General features: G+C 35.9%; 1 protein-coding gene across 4 annotated transcripts in view; it reads left to right on the top strand.

Annotated features, from left to right (window-relative positions):
* USP9X (ubiquitin specific peptidase 9 X-linked) overlaps positions 1–22,285 on the top strand; it is a 116,597-nt gene that overhangs the window by 6,141 nt on the left and 88,171 nt on the right. The gene's annotated exons all lie outside the window — the stretch shown is intronic.

The following is a 22,285-nucleotide window of genomic DNA, read 5'->3' as shown; positions in this document are numbered from 1 at the left end:
TAATCCTTTTAGGATGAGCAGTCCTGAAAGGAGTCTTAGATCTTTCTAGTCAAACTCTGGTTTTCAAATGAGGAAAGGGGCTCAAAGAGGTGAAGTAACTTGACTAAGCGTGCTGCTTCATGAAGCTATTTCCATATTTAATGAGTCACATTAATTAGTGAATTCTTTGAATCCTACTGCCTTGGTAGTCACTTTTATAAAATTTGTATTTAAATCTTTCCCTGATAATAAGCAGGGATTCTGTCTTTTACCTTTGTTAAATGCAGTATTATATTGTTTACAATAATTTATTTGATTTGCCTGAGTGACAAAATTGGGAAATATTTGACTCCAGTAACCTAGAATTGCTTGTACAAAATTGATGTGCTACCATATTGTGGCTCCCTTTCAGTTTATCCTTTCTGTAACTGATCAATCATGTAAGCTTTGAACACTTTAGATTCAGAGCAGTCTACCATTATCAAAGGAATTGTGTTTCTTGGAATGACTTTGAATTGGTACTTTTGGATCCCATCCTCAAGCCACAAAGCCTGTGAAGAGAAGACAATTTAGGAAGAATAAAAAGGGTCTTTGACTTCTTTACCTTTCCTATTCCATTTATGCCCATTTCCTTCCTATTGCCTTTGGTGGTTATTGAGAGTTGTACGTTTAAGTTGTTGGTTACATCTCTTTTCTGTGAGCTAGTTACTTAATATTTGTGTAAGTGTACTCAATTAACTTGGATCCCAGAGAGCATGGAAATTATATAGGGCATTATACTCATAGTTTTTTACTTAATAGTATTGTGTCTGAGGTAGTTTAGAAAAATTTGGTTGCTCTCCTTGATAGCACCTCCTGGGGTTCAGAGCAGGGGTGAGCAAACTTTCTATAAAGGCCTGGATCATAAATATTTTGGGCTTTGTGCCCAAAGAGGCAAAATTAAGGATATTAGGTAAGCTTTCTGTTGATGAAATTCAAAATATGATAATTCAGTAGAATTATTAGCATGCAAGTCTAATAAGAATAGAATTGGGGGGGGCTAATAAAACAATATTTTGCCTAATAAGGGTTTAAAGTTAGTGTTCCTTGTCATCAAATTGATATGTTCCTGTGTGAGAAATCCTTTCTCAGCCTGTAGGCTGTAAAAAAACCAGGAGGCTGGATTTGGTCTGTGACTGTAGTTTGCCAAACCTGGTTTAGAGCAATGGTTCTCAAACCTGGAGTGCTTGTTAAAACAGATTGCTGGGCCCTGCCCCCAGAGTTTGATTCAGTAACTGGAATGGGGCCCAAGAATACACATTTCTAGCCCTGACCAGTGTAGCTCAGTTGGTTGGGCGTTGTCCCGCAAATGGAAAGGTTTCCTGTTAGATTCCTGTTCAGAGCACGTATGGGTTGCGGGTTCCATCCCTGATTGGGGTGTGTACAAGAGGCAACCAGTCAATGTTTCTCTCCTCTCTCCCTCCCTTCCCCTCTCTCTAAAAATAAATAATTTCTAAAAATATGCATTTCTAGTACGTTCCCAAGTATGGAATCACCCTTGGAGAATTACTGGTTTAGAGATGAATGCTAATGTATCTACTTTTCTTAAGGTTTACCACTTTGTCTAATTTTCTTGAATTTTTAAATTTTGTACTTTATTTTAAATTCGACAATTGTGTGTTAAATGCATATTATATGCTAGGTATTATACCAGGTAATGGGTGCAAGGTGAGCAAAACAAAACTTCCCTGTTATAGGTTAGAGTATGTTTAAAAATCACTTTCCAGAAATGCTTTAGCCAGAGTCTGAGACAGCACTGTATTGAAAGCAGGACGATGGTGTTTGACATGTATGTTAAAGGAGAGCTAAATTGGAAAGATGCATTTATCAAAACATTTTATTTCATGTCTTGAGAGATAATGTTCTGTATAAATAAAATTTTCAGAACGCACTAAAGTTCACTTTTAAATACTTAAATCAGTTTATTTGATGGAAAGCTTTCTAAAGTTGTTACATACTTTTCCTTTATAATTTTTATCTAATTATGAAGTCTGTATACTCTGTTGTTAAAAAAAAAAGTTTGAGGGCTTCTTGCTGCTTGCTGTGCTGACCATGAACTCTTGCACCTTGTAACCATGCCTTGAAAAATTGAGGAAATAAGGAATTCGTGCTCACAGCCAGGTGAAAAGGATGCTAGATCTGTCAAGATCAAGAAAAATAAGGATAATAGGGAGTTTAAAGTCTGATGCAGCAGATATCTTTAATGCCTAGGTCATCATAGTCAAAGGGAAGGCAGAGAAACTGAAGCAGTCCCTGCCCCCAGCTTTGGCAGTAAAGGAGCTGAAATGAACCCAGACATGGTTCATTAAAGTGTTAAAAATTAAAAAAGAAAAAGTTTGGGGAGCCTAAGAGGGAAAACAAAAAATACAAACCCCACCTGTAACAATTCCATCATGTTGCAGCAACCATATTATTAGATATGTATGAAATCAAAGGTTCTCATCAGTTACATAATGAATTTACTAAATCATGTTCTTTGCCACCACTTACTCCTGCCGAGGACTTGAATGTGTGCCATTTGTTCATCCTGCCTAGAAGACAGTTTTCATGTCCCTCCAACTTCCCAGCTTCTTTTTAAGAAAGAGGTTTTATAAATATTGTTCTAAGCTCTCATCGCAAAGTTGATTTTTTTAAAAAACTAATTTTAGAGAGAAGGAGGGAGGGAGAGAAACATTGATTTATTTGTTGTTTCACTTATTTATGTTTTCATTGGTTGATTCTAGTATGTGCACTGACTGGATATCGAACCTGTAACCTTGATTATCAGGATGACACTCTAACCAACTGAACTCCCTGACCAGGGCGTGACGGTACTTTTAACATAATTTTCCAACTTCATTTTCCACTGTTTTTGTTTTCTCTAATACTCCATTTGCTTGACTGCCAATTCTCCGTACACTCCCTATACTTTCCCATTTCTGCTTTCTTCAGTATTCTTTTTAGGGGCTTCCCAGTTTTTTTGGTAGTGCCAGTAACATCATGAACATAATTTAATTCCTCTTATGGCCTATTTCATTTTATGTATCTGTTGCTTTTTCTCTTCAGTGTCTACTGAGGTTTACAGGGTTGTTCACGTGTACTAAAAGGCTACAGGCTTCTTTGCATTAATGTTTTTGGTTGGTTGTTTTTTTTTAAGCTATCTCATTTTTTCAGTAATGGTTATTTTCACAGTTGTTGCAGTTAAAGTCTTTGTTACCTCCCTTTTTTATGTGCTGTGGACTGGGAAATGAGGTAACAGTGCATATTACAATTGTGCATATGAAGAGGGAGGATCTCTTACAAGAACTTTGCGTAATGAGCTCTGCGTCCTATTTCTATACGTTTTTTTCCATTAAAAAATGTTAGCTAGTCCTCAGCTATGATGTATTTGACTTTTGTGTAGTCTCCACTTTAATACAACTTACGTTGGCAACCATGAACCTCCATTCCTTAAGTTCAGAATTCTGTTAGCTGATGAAAGATTTTTCTTTCTGTTGCAGGGTAGTATTGCCTGCCTGAGAACCATTCTGTTTCATCAGTGTGTTAATTTGCAAGTTTGGTTGTATTTTGCTGTTTTATAAAAATGAGTGGAAAACGAAAGTGCATCAGCTGGAGGTCTCAAACTTGGTAGCCTTGAGTCAGGGAACTGATTAGGGATATGAATCTTTAAACTTAACTGGGTTAGGTTGTACCCACTGGTTGTATTGGTTGACTTTGTTCAGTGGTGAATGAAATAATCAGAATGAAACAGGAAATAAGTATAGCAAATGTGTAATAAAGCTTATATATGAAATGTGAGGTATAATTAGGGGTTTTATAATATTTTCCTGCACTCTGACTTGAGATTTGGAAAAACTTGAAATGTGTGAATTTAGTGTTTGGCTTTGAAATATTTGACTTCTGTCACATTTTTAGGAATACATTATGAAAGGAGGGTACTGTCTTATACAGCATTTGCCCTGACTTGTGGAAATGACTACAGAAAATCTCACTCTGGTTTTTTTTTAAAAAATATTTTACTTATTTTTAGACAGGGGAATGGAAGGAGAAAGAGAGGGAGAGAAACATTGATGTGTGGTTGCCTCTCACATGCCCCCAACTGGGGACCTGGCCCACAACCCAGGCATGTGCCCTGACTGGGAATGGTACCAGTGACCCTTTGATTAGCAGGCTGGCGCTCAGTCCATTGAGCCACACCAGCCAGGGCACTTACTCATATTTAATTAGGACATATATATCTGTTTACTGTGTTCTGTGTGGATATTATATTAATGAATTATTCAAAATTCTTGAGTTTTTGACTTGGAGCTTGCTGAGCCTGGAGTGAGAGAAATTGTGGGTCCAGACTGAGAGTTGGAGAAGGAACCTAATATAGTGCCTGCAGGCATATTCCTCGTCTGGTAGTGGATGTCATCATCTGAGCCAAATAAATATTAGCTGTCTCAAATTGCTCCTGCTCGAGGATTACCTCAGTTATCCTCAGTGCATCATGGGAAGGAGAGTCATGTCAGTGAAAGGAGGATCATGAAGAGATTCTGTGGCTTCCATTCATCTTCACAGCCACAAGAATCACATTCTTCAGATATCTCCTTATCTCCTTTGGTTCTCTTTCCAAGTATTGCTCAAAACTCTCACCATGCCACGTACCCAAAATGTAGGGGGCTAGAATCTGGCGTTTAGAATGTTAACCTGTTGAGCAAGGTTTGGTGGTCTTCAAAGGTGTACTCTTGTACACCTAGTACTCTCTATGGTTTGTGTAGGTGTTCTTTTACAGCATTTAAAATAGATTGCTACATCCCTGGCCTGGTAGTTCAGTTGGTTACAACATTGTCCCAATATTCAAAAGTTTTAGGTTCAATCCCCGGTCAGGGAACATACAGTAATCAACCAATGAATACATAACTAAGTGGAACAACAGTGTTTCTCTCCTTTCCACTCTCTAAAGTCAATTTTTTAAAAAAGGGTATTAAAAAAACGACTGATACACAAAAATAGATAAATAATCTTATTGATTCAATAGTTGCAATAATTGCATTGGCTCCTATTTGAGAGGGTTCTGTTTGTTAAAATACGAAACAATGTTCATATTTTAAATGGTAATGATATATAGTCAGTGGAAGGATACAAGACTTTGAGTCATATGGGCTGAGTTTTAGTTCCAGTCACCTCATTTCTCTGAGTCATTTAATTCACCTCTTCAGTCCTCACTGCTCTTACCTGTGAAAACCAAGGTTTTGGACAAGAGATGACTTTAAGCTACTTAAAAAAATTTAATAATTTTTATCTTTATCCCTGGAAAAAACCGGAGTCTAGAGAAGAGAAATTTTCAAGTACTGAAGGAAAATAGGAAAGATAAAAAAGGGTTAATAGGTATAGGAGTAGTTGGGTTGGCAAATAAAGGGAGGGATAATATAATTTGAATGTTTCCTCTCCCCCTCCATTTCCTTTCTGTGTGTGTGTGTGTGTGTGTGTGTGTGTGTACACACATGTACATGTCTGGGCCTGTAGAGCTTTATTTTACTTAGAATCCTGTGGGTTAACTGCTTGGCCCACAGCGTGTATGAATTTCAGGACCACAGACCTGGTAGCCAGGGGGTATAATTTATTCGCTGGCACAGCAGCTTAACGTTTGGTTAAATTTTCATCTGAGGTTTAGCTTAAGCTTTAAGAACATACTGCTGTTAAAGAGTGATGTAGCCTACTAGGAAAAATAATGTATTCAGGGGAAATAGGGTTTTTTTTTTTCCTCCTGAATTGAGGATGAAAGTATGCACATAAATCTAGTAGCAGTAATTTTGTTTGGTACAGATGGTTTCAGAGAAAATGTCGATACCTCGTTTTTCATCCGTATAAGAGAAGTAGCAAAAGAAGCTTATCATTTTTATTATATATCATTTGGCCAGTTATTCTCAAACGTACTGGTCTCAGGACCTCTTTATACTTATTGAGGACTCCAAAAAGCTTTTATCGATGTGGGGTTATAGCCAATGATATTTACTATATAGAAATTAAAACAAGCATCAGTGAACCACATTTTGAGAAACAGTGCCTTAGACTCCCAACAAAAGTTTGCATTCTCTTTTTAGTGGCTTATCTACTATAAATTTTTCCTTTTGAGATACAACTTGTGTACACCAAGCCTGCAAATTTCGAGTGTGGAGTTTGATAAATTTTTACAAATATATACATCTGTATAACTACTGTTAGATCAACATACAGAAAATTTCCAGCACTCCAGAAGGTTCCTTCATGCCTCTCCCCCCACCAAAAAAAATTAATAACACAATATTCTGACTTCTTACAATGAATTAGTTATGCCTGTTTTTAAACTTCATATAAATGGAATAGTACAGTGTGCATCCCTGAATCTCACTTCTTTTACTAAACTAAGATGATGAATTTCTTCTTTTTCATCACTGTGTAGTCACTATATGAAATACACTATGATTTATTTCTCCATTTTATTGTTGGTGGACATTTGAATTGTTGACAGTGCTTTTAACAATTCTAAAGAGTGTTGACATGATTGTTATAGTACCTGTCTTTTGGTATACACCCAGAATTGGAATTGCTAGGTTACAGGATATATTTGTGTTTAGCTTTAGTAGATACTGCCAACCAGACTTCCCAAGTAATTGGTTGTACCATTTTAGAATCCCACCAGCAATGTAGTTCATGTTGCTCTTCCTTATCAACACTTAATATTGTCAGTCCTTTCAACTGTAGCCATTTTGATGGAGATTTAGGAATATCTAATTGTGGCTTAAATATTCATTTGTCTGTGTCTAATGTCTAGAATCTTTTCATGTGTTTATTGGTGTTTCTGCTACTTAACTCTTGCTTACCTATAAAATTTGAAGTTTGACCAGTAGACAGCTTTAAGTCTTGTAGCTCAAAGTCGCTAGTTGAATTAATTCTTTGAAATAGATTTTTAAAATGAACTTAATTGATTTATTAGTGATAAGAGATTAAATATGTTAATTTTAAAAATATGCATTTTTGGCTTTAGACTGTGTCTGGAAAGACCTTTGCTCTTGAGAGGTTCTACACTTCAGACTAAAATACAGTCTTCAGGTATAAACCAGGAAGACAAAAAATAACAAATGTTGGCAAGGATGTGGAAAAAAAGGAACCCTGGTGTGCACTGTTAGTGGAAATGTAAATTGGTTCAGCTACTATAGGAATCAGTATGGTGGTTTCTCAAAAAATTAAAAAGTAGCACTGCCATATGATCCAGCAATTCTACTTCTGGGTATTTATCTGAAGAAATAAAAACACTAACTTATAAAGATATATGCATCCCCATGTTCATTGCAGCACTGTTTGCAATAGCCAAGATGATGGATGAATGAAGAAATTCGGGGGGGGGGGGATGTGTGTGTGTCTGTATATGTAACCATTACTATTCAGCTATAAAAAAGAAGGAAATCATGCCATTTGTGACAACGTGTATGGGCCCCGAGGGCATTATGCTGAGCGAAGTAGAGAAAGACAAATACCACCATGTGATGTTTCTTGTAAGTGGAATCTTAAAAACAAACCAAAAACCCGAAACTCACAGATACAGAGAACAGACAGGTTGGGGAGAGATGGGGGTCAAGGGGAACAAGTTATATTTTTCATAGGTTTTTTTTCTACCCTGCCTTTAATTAAATAACTAACTTAACTGGATTTCACCCATATAAACATGTTCTAAGGAATTGTCAAGGATATAAATAGCCCTTATATACCCTTAAGTGTATCTGATTTCTTTTGATAAGATTTCATATGTTTTAATCATGGGTGAACTTTTTGAATAGGCCAATATATTCTCAGTTAAAATTTAACGCCTGCTGTTACAGATAGGAGAAGCGAAGTTACGAATGCCATGCAGTTGTACATGGTGCTTACCTGATTCTGAGCTACTGTTGTATTTACTGTATTAAGGCAATTCCATTCTGTTTGTCTTTTCTTCTTTATCCCTACGCACTTACTTGACGTACTACTTACCCTTATCCTTTAAGATACAACTTGAATGTTCTTCTGAGAAGTTTTTGTAGATATTTTCTACCCTCATCTAACTTACTTCCCCCCCTTTTTCAAACTTTCTGTTAAGGAAAAATCAAACATAGATGTAGATAAAACTCCCATCAACTAACTTTATTTTATGGCTATTCTTTTTTTAAGTACCCCTTCTATTTTGAAACAAATCCCAAAGCATTTCAAAATATGTCAGTATATCCCAGTCCAACTTAGATGTTTTTTCCCTTGGTGTTACCATTGCCCTTCTCTATTGTAAATTACAGGTAGGTCTTAGATATTCTCTTATTCTACTTTGTAAACCTCTCACAACAATAGCTAATTCTTAGCACCTATATGTGAGGAACTGTGAAATTGCTTCACATACATGATACATTCTTTATATTCTTACAATTGTCCTAAAAGATAGATAGTGGTATCCCAGTTTTATATATAAGAAAACCAAGGCACAGCTGTTAAAGAATTTGTCGGGCTTGGACACCTAGGGAAGTGGCAGAGCAGGTGTTCAAACTGAGGCAGTTTATCTTCAGTCTGTACTCTTAACCACTACACTATATAACATCTTGAGGGAATGAGCTCTGTTAGCGTTTTCAATTTGTCAGTAGCACACAGGCATTATTTGTCCTTTCATAAAATATATCTAGAAGGACCTTAGCATGCAGTTTTCCCATTTTAAAAATGAGGTTTCCTTCTCTTCAGCTTTTATTTCATTTCATTTGTGATCTGTCCAAAAAATGACTGATGCCTAGACTCTAATAATAGTGTCTCGATAAGGGTGGAGGTGTGTGCCATACTTGAATTAGAATTTTTTTAAAATTTTGTATACTACATTTAAAATTCTTAATGTTGAGTTTTTGTTCTTGCTTTAAAATTCTGTTCTTTTAAAATTTCACTTGCAGTAACTTGGTGTATAGCTTCCACTTTTGATATTTCTTTTGATTTGAGTATTAGTCTTCATGGTATACTGCAGTGTTATTTTGAAGATGGACAGGCTAGTTTTTCTCTCAGATCTCTGTCAATGGAATCTACATGTGTAAAATTGTATTACAGAAACAATGCAAATGCATATCAATCAACTAATGAATGCATAAATAAAATATGTACCATACAGTGGAATATTTTGACAATAAAAAGAAATGCTACAGCTTGGATAAACCTTGCAAACAATCATGCTAGGTGAAGGAAGCCTGTCACCATATTGTATGATGCCATTTATATGAAATGTCCAGAATAGGCAAATCTATAAAGATAAAAAAATAGACTACATTGGGGTTGAGGGTGAGAGAGGGGGGACTGGGGAGTGATTCATACTAATGGGTATGGGGGTTTCTTTTTGGGGTGATGAAGATGTTCTAAAATTGATTGTGGTGATGACTGTACAACTCTGAATAAATTAAAAACATTATACACATTATATGGGAGATTTATATGGTATGTGAATTATATCTCAAGGCTGTTATTTTAAAATTATTAAAGGTAACTGAATATAATCTCATTGACTAAAAGGAATTGCAAATTCTTCGGTTTCTTTTTCAAATTCTATACCATTTTGACATAATCTAACTGGAAAATCAGGTAAAAAGAGTACCCACTGGATACACATTGAAAATTATGATAATCGATGATCTACCTCCCTTGCTTAAAATGTTGACTAAATGAAATGAGGTCTTAGTTTTCTGTGTATTGGATCATCATTTCATGATTGCATTAATGACTTTTAATAGTGTTAACTGATTGTGATAAAGATTGGCAAGAGCTGTTAATAGATAACTTTGAGTTGTTAACCTGTCATTTAACAAGGGTATATCTTCTGCAACATTTGGTATGTCATTGTGTCTTAATATTTTAAGTCACCATTGCTCACTTATTAGGTTGATTTGTTTAGGAACTGGAATTTGCTGGGACCTTGCACCCTTGTAAGGATTTAATAAATGAATATTTAATTAAAAGTATACCTTCCTCTTGAAAAGCAATCTGGTTGTGTCTACACTATAAATATCAGTAATTTGAAGGGTCATAGTGTAGAAAATTCTGAATATTAACTTTCTGTTTCAGTGGTCAGAACTATAAACTAACAATAGGTATCAGTGACAAGGGAAATAACTTTGACTGAAAGGAAGAAGGATCTTCCTTGCTGACTCAGTGGGCTTCACAATGTTGTAACTGAAAACATTAGGTTCCTGGCCAGGTAGGGTACCTCAGTTGGTTAGAGCATCATCCCAATATGCCAGGGTTGTGGGTTTGATCCTTGGTCAGGGCACATACAAGAAAAAAGCAACCAATAAATGTATAAGTGGAACAACAAATGGATGTGTGTCTCTCTCCGACCCTTCTTCTCTCTAAAATCAGTAAATAAAACTTGTTTAAAGAAAATGTTCAAGGGGAGGGAGATTAGATGTAGAAATTCCTATATTTGGAGTAGTTAATTTCCAAATCTTAGTTGTCTTTGAGCACCTATCTCCCATTCCTTACAGAGTTTTAGCCTTCACAGTATCTCTTTGTTGCTTTTTTTGGTACCAGTTAAAACAAGTATTTTCTTTAAAAAAACAAGTCTGTTTCCATTTTTACGATATTCTTAAACATTAGTACATGTATTTTGTTCATGTGTACTGGAAATGTATATTCTGCTGTTCTTCGTTCGTGTGTTCTATGGGTGTCTGTATGATCTGGTTTATGTGTATAGTGTTAAAGTCTTGTTCTTTTTAGTTTTTAATGAGGTATAATTGACATAACTTAGTTTCAGGTGTACAGTGTAATGATTTGATATTCATGTATATTGTAAAATGATCACAGTTAGCATCCATTGACATATTGTTAAAAAAAATGTTTTACTTACGAAGAAAACTTAGAAGAAACATTTTCCTAGCTACTTTCAAATATGTCAGGCAGTATTATTAACTATAGTCAGCATGCTGTATATTACATCCCCATGACTTATTTTATAACTGGAAATTTGTACCTTTTGACCACCTTTACCCATTTTGCCCACTGTTCGTCCCCTGCCTAAGGCAACCATCAGTCTTCTCTGTATACATGAGCTTGGGGCTTTTGTTTTTGTTTTAGATTCCACATATAAGTGAGGTCATATAGTATTTATCTTTTCCTCTCCGACTTATGCCTTCACAGTCCATCCATGTTGTTGCAAATGCAATATTTCGTTTTTTATGGTTGAATTATAAATAAAATATATAAAAATCACACTTTCTTTACCCATTCAGTGATAGACATTTGGTTGTTTCCATGTCTTGGCTATTGTCAATAATGGAGTACATACAGGGCGGGGCAAAAGTAGGTTTACAGTTGTTTGTATGGAAAATAATAATACAAGAATAACTGTTTTGTGTACTCACAACTGTAAACCTATTTTCCCCCCATCCTGTATATGTTTTCAAATTGATGTTTTTGTTTTCTTTGGGTAAATACCCAGAAGTGGAATTGCTGGATCTTATGGTAGTTCTACTTTGAATATTTTGATGAACCCACCATACTGTTTTCCTTAATGGCTGCATGTTTGCATTCCCACCAACAGTGCACAAAGATGTTCCCTTTGTTCCACATCCTTACCACCAACACTTATTTGTTGTCTTTTTGATAATAGGCATTCTTGCAGGTTTGGGGTTTTTTGATTTGCATTTCTCTTATGATTGATGATGTTGAGCACCTTTTCATATATCTTTTGGCTCTCTGTATGTCTTTGGAAAATGTTTATTCATACCTCATTTTTTTAATCAGATTTTTTTTTTTTTGCTGTTGAGTTTGAGTTGTTTACATATTTTAGATATTAACCTCTTATCAGATGTATGATTTGTAAATAGTTTCTCCAGTTTCTCCAGTAGGTTGCCTTTTCATTTTGTTGTCTTTGCTGTGCAGAAACTTTAGTTTGATGTAGTCCCATTCCTTATTAATCTTTTGCTTAGTTCTATCCATTATAAAAGTGGGATGTTGTAGTCTTTAATTATTGTTGAATTGTCTGTTTCCCTCTCCTTTCTGTCTTTTTTTTTTTCTGCTTCATATATTTTGAAGCTCTGTTAGGTTGCACATATATATATTAATAATTGTTATATCATGATGAATGGGCCCTTTTATTACAGAATGTTCATCTTGTGTAATCTTTTTGTCTAAAGTCTTTTTTTTCTGATAAATGTGTAGCTACTCTAGCTTGCTTATGGTTGCTGTTTTGCATGATGCTCATTTTTCTTTTTATTTTCAACCAGTTTGTATCCTTGAATCTAAAATCTGTCCTCTATTGACTTCATGTGATTGGGCCTTTCCTCTTAATTTTGATTGGATTTTATAATCCACTCACATTTAATGTCATTCTTGATATACAGTAGTGCCCCCCCAACCACGTGGGATACTTTCCAACACCCCCAGTGGATGTCTGAAACCAACAATTATACCAAACATTATATATACTGTGTATCTCATTGTAGTTTTTTTGATTTGTGTTTCCCTGATGGCTAATGATTTTGAGCATTTTTTTTTCATGTGCTTTCTGGCCATTTGTATCTTCGGAAAAATGCCTATTCAGATCTTTTGCCTATTTTTAAATTGAGTTGTCTTTTTATTATTGTGTACACATTGCTTTTATTTAGTGCATTTAGATCAGTTTAGAGAAGAAATGCATTTTTACTGTTTTTATAATTATATTTATTAGTGCTCTTTTACTGGGGATTGGGTCTGCAAGCCCTTTATGCTGTCATGGAGGAAGTTAGTCTCTGACTTCATTTTTGAAAGACTTGGGTTGTTCCTCCCTTGCCCCAATACTTTGAATATGTCTTCCTTCTGCCTCTGATTCCATGTGTTCTGATAAGAAATCAGTTTATAGTCTTTTTGAGAAACCTTTGTGTGTGTGATTTGCTCTTGCTGCTTTCAAGATTCTCTTTATATTTGACTTTCACATTTTTTTAAAGATGAGTCTGTCTGGTCTTTTGCATTTATAGCCTCTTGGGTTTATAGATTAATATTTTTCATTTGGGGGGAATTTTGGCCGTAATTTTTTCAAATACTTTCTCTGTTCCTTTCTTCTTCTGGGACTTCATTATGTATATGGCAGTTTGCTTAATTGTGTCCCACGTTTCTGTGAAATTCTTCTCATTTTCTTTTTTTCAGTTGCTTAAGCTGTTGATCTTTTAGTTTATGGATTCATTGTTCCAACAATTTATTTCTTCTGTTGAACCATTTTGTGAAATTTTCATTTCAGTTATTGTACTTTTTGACTGAAATTTTCATTTGATTCTGTTCTGTTAATTTCTAACTACTATCCATAGTCTGTTTAAATGTTGCCGTATTTTCCTTTACTTCTTTTAAGCATGGTTTTACCGTTAGGTCTTTGAACACACTCAATAGCAGTTTTGACCTCTGTTGCTAAGTGACATGTGGACCCTCTTGAGGGTAGTTTCTTTCTATTATTATTTTACTGTTAGTGGCCACAATTTTCGTTTCTTTTTTTCCCTTTTTCTGCATCTTGCTTGTTTGTCGTGGGGTGGTCTATTTTGTTTGTATTTTATGTGTTTTTGGTATAAACTGGACCTTTCATATAATGTAGCAACTTTGAAACTGATCCCTCACTACTTCCTGTTTCCAGGGTCATCTTGTTGTTTGCTTATTTGCTTGCTTATTTGTCTAGACTGGCTGGACTACTTTAAGTCTATTTTCTATGTGATTCCTCTTCAGAGGGCACAGACTTAGTCATGCACACAGTCACCCTGAGATGACAGTGGTTTTATAGAAAGGCTTTCTTTGTGTGTTTCCCTGATAACTCTGTTAAGCTGTCTCCGTGTGTTTGTATCACATGCAAATATTAGTTTCCACTAATCCTTGGCTGATTGCTCTGCTGTTTTAGGTGATGATGCCCTGGGATTTAATTGCCCCTCAGTCTGTTTCAATTCAGTTTTTTTGCTTTCAGGGAGTAATCTCTGAGGTTTGTTCTGACTCAAGGGAGGCTCTTTATAGCTGTGTCTTCCCTGGTTCTTTTTGGTAAACTGCTAGCTGGTTTCAAGTTTAGCTTGTTGCCAGCGCTCAGGGGACATTCAGCGTCTTAATTGCTTATTGCTTCGGTCTCCATTGTTTTCTAGTGCACCCTTAGGCTTGAACTTCCCTGTACTCTTTCAAATAAGTTAGTTCACTTTGAGAGAACTTAAGGGTTTTCTTATGGTCTGCCTCTCCCTCAGGGCCAAACCTTGACACCATTGAATGACCTACTTCTCTCAGAGTGACACTGCGTCTTGAGCAGGTACTGTGTGGGAGCAGCAGTCTCTGGTCTTCTCAACTTGTTTTTTGGCATGGAACCTTGGCCCTGTGAGTGAGGTAGAGTGTGGGCTGTTATTGGGACCACATTATCCCCTGCTCACTGAACCTGGATCCAGCTTCTGCTCCATAAGTGCGGTCTGGGTAGAAGACCCCCAGACCTCCCAGCTGTTCTTGCCTGTGGTAGAGCCTTTGCAACTCAGACTTGGGGATAATGAAAAATGCTAGCTCCCTTCCCCTCCTGGGGAAATACTTTGAGAGCTTGGGGTAAAGATCTGCACCTACCTGGAATGGAGCGGCTGTCCTGCTGAGCTCACTCAAAAGTACCACAGAGATACTGAGATACTGTTCTTACTGAGATATTCTTGAATGAATGTTTTCTTTGTTTGCTGTATACCTTTAGGACAGTTGTGTTTTATTGTTTTTTAAAGGTTTTAAATTAAAGATTTAAGAAAATAATTTTCACCAATTGTTGTTTAATTGGGGAGAGTGTCCACAGAGCTGCTGATTCCACCATTTCAGAAGTCATTTTTAATTTAAAAAAATTGTTTTCTACACTTAAAAAAAATTGTGTTTGTGAATGCCTTGGAAAGCGTACTGGAGTGTATTGAAGCTTTTATGTATTCGATTGTCCAAAAAGTTCGTTTAGTTTTTTCTGTACGATGGCTCTAGTAACCCTTAGTTGTCTATAACTTCATTTGAAACAATTTTGTTAGACTGTATTGTGACAGCTGTCATATCAGCATGCATTTTAAAAAAATATGAATTTTGGTGAGATTTTTTTGTGTGGGTGTGTGTAGATATTTTAATATTGAAGGTGGAAGAAAATACGCAGCATTTTCAGCATATTATGCTTTATTATTTCAAGAAAGGTAAAAATGCAACCAAAACACAAAAAATGATTTGTGCAGTGTAAGGAGAAGGTGTTGTGACTGATTGAACATGTCAAGTGGTTTGTGAAGTTTATTGGTATTTTTGACATTTTGGCCAAATAATTCTTTGTTGTGGAGCTGTCATGCATTGGAAGATGTTCAGCAGCATCCCTGGTCTCTTCCTACTAGAAGCCAATAGCGAGAGATAGCCGACATAGTCAAAATACCCAAATCAATAAAGTTATTGGTGAAAATGACAAATGTCTTTTTTTGTTTTAGAGAAAAACTAAACGGACTTTTGGGCCAACCCAATACATATAAAAGCTTCTGATATCCTAATTGTGTACATACAAGTTGACAATTAGTATGGAGAAATTTTGAATGAGAGTTTGGCCAATTCCCAAGCATTTCTAAATGAATAAACTTCTGCGCCACAAAGATTTTAGAATGCAGGATGCAGTTCTGTTTGTTAGGACTTCTAGGAAGTTATCCATAGGATGTAGCAGTGGCTGTATATAGTGATTTAGTGACAAAAATTGGAGAGACTGTTAATAGTGGTAATAATAGAATATGGGCATTTAGCTCAAGTAATATATTTGAATTTAACAGAGATTAATTAAACATCTTCTTTTGCATTAACCTGAGTTACTGATTGGATGTGAACTAGCATCACACTGGGAAGTAAAGGGCTGTGCTTAATATATGCTGCCTTCGTTAGTTTTGTGTATAATTTATCATAATGTGTGATAAGAATGATGAATGCTGTGCTAATGATAGTGGCAGTGCTGGTGGAGTTTGGAAAAGACGGGCCTTTACTCTTGAGCAAAGACCACATTTTAACATTGCTTAGGAATATTTAGGTTTATAGCTGTGGACTCAGCTCTTGAAAATAACTTGCTGCATTTCAAACTCCGTAATGTAAAATTTTATCTCCCCATTCAACAATAGTTTTTATAACATGGTTTTTGATTATGCCATATTTATTAGGAATACAGCTATTGTGTTTTAAAGAAAAGCCTGTGGTATGTAGCTGTTAGCAATGACACAGAAGATGATTTAACATTGGAAAATTATAAATTAAGTGAAAAATCACAAAATTTAGTTTTATAAAGTGTGTTTCTGCATTAAAATAATTTTGATAAGAGTTTATCTTCAAGATGGGGATATGGTGAGATTGATGGTAGTTTTTTTCCCTTATTTTCCAACATTATGAATGTATGGCATGGAAGTAAAAAATGTAGACCCCTAGATCCTATACTCTCTGGATTAGAAATCCTGGCTCCACTCTTACGGCTTGCTTATTTACTCTATCCCAGTTTCTTTACTGCTGAAACGGGGCTAATAATAGGCTTGTTCTGAGGATTAAGTAAATTTATACATATAACTTGCTTTGGAATAGTGTCTGACCCAAAGTAAGCCCTCAAATGTTAGCTATTAAAATCACTCTTAATAGGAAAAATTTTATTTAAAATCTGAAGTATGTCAACCTGGCTGTGATTGTGTTAAAACTGGGGAATGAGAGACAATGTTGGAAAAATAAGTTTGGGCCAATTGTGAATGACCTTGAATAAATAGTTCTGATGTAAAGGTGGAGAGGAGGAAACCAGTAACTGTTTCAGAGATTCAGAGTTTTGGGAGATGAGTTTAGCATTAATATAGTAAACAGATTGGTAGTCTGGAAACCAGCCAGGATTCTGTTAAAATTGGAATCTAGCCTAGAATGGTAGGAATGGGAGTGGAAAAGATAACATTGGACACATCCTAAAAGAGGAATTGTTGGAGATGGGAAGGGGTTTGACTTTTGTTGCTGTTTTTACTACCCACTCCAACCTCCCATTTTAGTTCCAGCACCTAAGTGTTGTGTACCAGTGAATCCTTGAGATTCAGTAGTGAACAAAGTTTGTAATAGCTTCTCTCTTTAGGGAGCTTTTATTTTTTTGGTAGGAAGAGGGATCATCACACAGATGCTATGAAAGAAAATAGCGTCAGGTAGGAGGAGTATGTACAGGAAGTCCTCACTTAACTGTTTCAGTAGGTTCTGGGAGGTTCTGCGACATTAAGCGAAATAATGTATAACTAGACCCAATTTTATGATAGGCTAATTGATACAAACAGGAGTAAAGTTCCTTGGGCAGTTTTATCAACATTTTAAGGAAATGATACCGAGGTTATTCGAGGACCTCCTATACTTGATGAATTCTGTTGGGAGAGTTGAGGGCTATTGAATCACTATGGCAAAACTAAGCAGACTGCATGTGCAGATGCCCCAGAGGCAGCATGGGGGGGGGGACTACATTTTAAAGGAACAAGAAGACAAATTAATTAAACTGGAATTAGAACAAGCTTTGGGTTGGGTAGTTGCAAGTTGAGCCTGGAGTTAGGTATTTGAGTAAGAAGTAGTTTTGGTCTTGACTCTGGGCTTTGAAGGTTTTTAAGCAGGGTCATGGCATGATATGGTTTGCTTTTTATTTAGTGATCATTTGTAATGGAAAAAAAAAAAATAACTGAAAGGATGGGCGCATGCTTGATAGTAACCATGCTTCTAAGAGAAAGAACAGCCCTGACCTTTGTGGTTCAGTTGGTTGGGTGTCTTTCAGCAAAGTGAAAGGTCATTGGTTCTATTCCTGGTCAGGGCACATGCCTGGGTTGTGGTGGATGAGGCAGGTACCAGAGGCAGTGGATAAATGTTTCTTACATTAATGTTTTTCTCCCTCCCTTCCTCCCTCCCTTCCCCTCTCTCTAAAAGTAAATAAAATCTTTAAAAAATTTATTTATACATTTCACATTAAAAACGTACATCTACATAATCTAAGTATTTTCTTCTATGTGCTAATGTATTAATTACAAAATAATAGTTTGTCTAAGACAGTTATAATTAAAGTTTTCATTTTGTAGACATCAGCAAAAGTAGTGAAGTCTGATGTGTCTGGTGAAGGCTAAGCGCAGCTTGTGTTTCAGAGTTAGTCTCTTGCCTTTGTGAGTCAAATTTTAAGAAGGGAAAACAAGGGCTATAAATGTCAGACATACAAAGACATTGGAAGGGAAGAAAAATAATTGAGTAATTTCCCCTTTGATTTTAGCACATAAAACCAGAATAGGTAAAATTTACAAGTTGAAGTAACCTTGATGGATGAGTTTAAGGATGGTCTATCAAATTGTTTTCTAAGAAACTCAACTCATTTTGATGTCTGGTAAAGGAAATAACTTGATTGGAGTGTTGGACTTGTTGCTTATTGTCTCTGTCCTCAATCTGTAATGTCAGTTCCACAAGAGCAAAGAGATTTACCTGCTGTGTACTGTAGTATTCTCTTAGATTTAAAACGATATTTGGCCCATTGTAGGTGCTCAGCATGAATTTCTTAAATGACTGAGGTTTGAGTTTTTATTTAAACTTTTTTTAATCAAAAGAGAAAAATTTACAAAGGGAAGGAATTCTTAGTGTGCTAGTGTCATATTATATGGAATCATAGAGGGTTTTAGTGTGCTCTATACAAGGAGAGAGATTATTACTATGAGGAATGTTTGAGCAGAGAGAGAATAATGAATGACTGGGTAGAGAAGGCACATTCTTTGTCCTGAGGTTTCTCTGGTATTAAGGCCCACCCATTGAAAGCTGCTAGAGAAATTCAGTTCTGTAAAGTTTAAAATAACTAGTAAGGGGTTTGCTGCTTATGGTAAAAGTGATGCTTTTCCCATCTTGGAGAATGTTGAAATGCTAAGTTTGGGTATGAAAAACTGCCATGTGTTCTAAAGGCAATCCAATAATTGCCAATTTGGTTATATTTTGCAGAAAATCCAAGGTGCATTCTGATAAAATGTGAGTGATGGCGGAGGGGGTGAGAACAGTGACCCTTGTAGTAATGTTGTTTTTCTAAAAAGTGTTTCTGTAGGAAGTGGTTGTTAACTGTGTCAAATTTTACGTGATATGAATAATTATTGAGTTTCTTTAGTTCCATGTAATATACTGCTGCTTTGACTTGGTAGAAAGCTTGTTCTATCCCGCTGAAGTGTGCCTAAATCTGTTAGATTTCTGCTTCTCTAAACCAAGTTAAAGCAGTGATTTCAGCTTGGAATCCAGTGTGTTTCTTCCATTTGGATTAAATGGGATTTATTAAGAAAGGTAGCAGTATTATTCTTGGATAACTTTGTTGTAGCATATCTTGCATAATTTTTTTCCATTCAAACCTTTCCAAATTATATCTTAAAATATTCAGATTCTGCAAATATTCAAGAACCTTTCATAGTAGTTATAAAAAGGGAAAAGAAAATTACATTTTAAAAAATTACTGTGTGCTTGGTATTTGCAAAACATCTTTATTAAAATAATTCTCATGGCATTTTAGTGGGTAGCATTACCTCAGTATTAAAGACCTGGAAAAATTGTCAGAATGCTTTTTACGGACCTTTAAGATAGGCAGCTTATAAAGTCGCAGAGGTGGAATTTTGAACAAGATACATATTTGAGACCAAAAAATTTTTGATTCCCACCAATTTCTTGCTCTAAATCTCCTAGCCTAGCATATGGAGAAAAATGTATTCAATTATTATGTGGTAATAGAGAGACATGGCTGTTAAAAATAGCAGAGTAGAGAGTGCTGTGCTGAGAGACCTGGTGTACCTGCCCAGTAGTACAGTACTGGAAATCTAAAAATGTAAACAACTTGACAGAACTGGAAGAAATCAAGAAAACAAAAGACATTAAGGTGAGACTATATAAGAGACAGGGATGGCAAGCAACTTGAGGCTTTGCTGGTAGAACAGAAAATGATTTAGCTCTGTGGTCTGAGAGGAAGATGTTTTGTTTGAGGGAGGGGTTAATTCACTGCCACCTTTGTTTAAAGGGATAGTCCCTAAGTTATCCACAGGATACTTTTGTGTAGAATAATTTGTTCCCTGATTTTTGGTTTGTCTATAGGTGGAGGATTATTGGGATATATGTAAATGGAAGGATGTTGAGCATAAATAAACAAAACATGAAAATGTAATTTTGAGTTTTTTCATTCATGTTCTCTGAATGTTAAAGGGCCGCAAAGCAAGAGAATAGCCAGTGCTATATATGTAAAAATTTATTGTGGGAAAATATATACAACAAAATTTACTGTTTTAACCACTTTTAGGTGTACAATTCAGTGGCATTAACATTGTTGTGCATCCATCACCACCATCCATCTCCAGAACCTTTTCACCTTCCCAAACTGAAACTCTGTACCCCTTAAACAATAATTCCCTATTCCCCACTTCCCCCAACCCCTGACAATCACCTATTTTCTGTCTTTTAAGTATCTCATGTAAGTGGAATGATAGAGTATGTGTTCCTTTGTGACTGGCTTATTTTCTTACCTCTTAATGCTAAATAATATTCCATTGTTTGTATATACCACCTTTTGTTTATCTGTTCATTTGTCCTTGGGTTGTTTTCTGGAAAGACTTTTTGAAGAGAGGTAGTACTGGTTTAGTGGACACTGTGATAGAATGAATTCTAGACTTGTTAACTTTTCTACCTGTGCTTTGGTCAAATCACTTAGAGTGTTGGTTTTCTAATTTATAGAAAAATACCGCAAACTCTGTAAACTGTAAAAATTTACCTTAAAAATACCACTTTAATTTTTGTGTGCCTCAGGGTTCGTCCCCCCACCCTCCTGGACTTGTCCCACACTTGGGAATGTATATGCCACTTCTCAAACCCCAGTGTTGTGGACCACCCCCTCTACTCTGAGAAGATGATAGGGGGTAGAGGTTGTGTTGCTAGGTGGGGGGAATCCCAGGCAATGCTAATGAATCCATCTACTTCCACCTTTTTGTGAATAATTAGCTCTGTGTTCAAGACCCCCAAGTTTTGCTTCAGTTCCAGACTTGTAGAGTCAACTGTTGAGCGGAATATTCACCCTACTACCCTCCCTTCTTCCCTTGAAAAAGAAGTAGAAAAGAAACCTGACCTTGTATAAGACAAGGAAGCTCAGAATTTCATAAGGCAGGCTGGGGTACTGACAGCCAGTTGTCTTTATGCTGAGAATGAAGAACAAGACACAGGAATTTGATTTGTCAGTTAGTAGAGCATTGAGGATCTGTGGATCAGCCCTTCTCCCTATTCTCCACCCCCCATCAAATGTACATTTTCACAAAGCTTTGCGTGTAATTTTATGGGAGTTCATCTTCGAATCATCCATATGCCTCAGTTAAGCATTTTTGGTAGGCTAGACACAGCAGTTGACGAAAGAGAATGGCAGAAGTGAAACGGGAGACAAAGGCATTCTTTTTTAAGGTTTTTGGAGAAAAGGAAGGGCAGTAAGTACGGAAGATTCAAGCATATTTATAGGCTAAGAACAAGGCATCCAGGAAAAGATAAAGGGCATGATTGGAGCATTACCCATTGGGGAAAGTATGCAGTGAGATTTTGAGTCCAGGTTGGGGAGCAAAAAGAAGAGATTGGAGCAAATTTGAAGTAGAGAAAAATGAAGTTAAATTGGTTAGCTGATATTTGGAGTGATAAGAAAAAAATTGTTCACATAACTTGCCAACTGACCCAAAATAGCTAAAGATAGGGGAGTTTCTTCAGGTTTTTAAGATTGTCTACGTCAAAAAAAAAAAAAGTAAAAAAATAAAAGATTGTCTATTTCCCTTAACTTTTTGTAATGTAGGGTGTATAAAAATGGAAAACAAAAGTGAAAGAGAGGCTGCCCAATCGTGTAATCTTTTAATTGGTTTTCCATTTCATGTATGAAAGATTTTCTTGTCTGTTTTTAACCTCATCAGTACTTGATATTATCAGTCTTGAACTTTTTTCTGTTATGCCAATTGATGAGTGAAACAAAATCTTGTTAGAACCCTATCTCTGGGTTAAGTGATTATATTTAAATTTGAGGTAAATGTTGGACTGTTCTGTAATAAATAGGAATTTGGTCACCTTACTCATAACAAAATATATACTTATAACCAATCAGCTGAAGTTCTCAATATTGTTTTTTGAAAAGTACTGATGCCTAGGCTTTACTCACATGTACTGTAATTCGTTGAATCTGGAGAGGGATTTGGACATCAGTGTTTTTTAAAGTACCTCAGATGATTTTACTATGAAGCTAAGCTAAGGATGAGATCCATTGGTCTAATGAATACAGAATTGAGGGTTTGGTGCCATTCCCTTATATACT

The sequence above is a fragment of the Pteronotus mesoamericanus genome, unplaced genomic scaffold (genome assembly GCF_021234165.1).
Source record: "Pteronotus mesoamericanus isolate MK-2021 breed Mesoamerican mustached bat unplaced genomic scaffold, CSHL_Meso_final contig_173, whole genome shotgun sequence".
NCBI classification, from domain to species: Eukaryota; Metazoa; Chordata; class Mammalia; order Chiroptera; family Mormoopidae; genus Pteronotus; species Pteronotus mesoamericanus.
The sequence above is the reverse complement of the archived record's forward strand: the minus strand, read 5'-3'. Positions and strand labels throughout refer to the sequence as shown.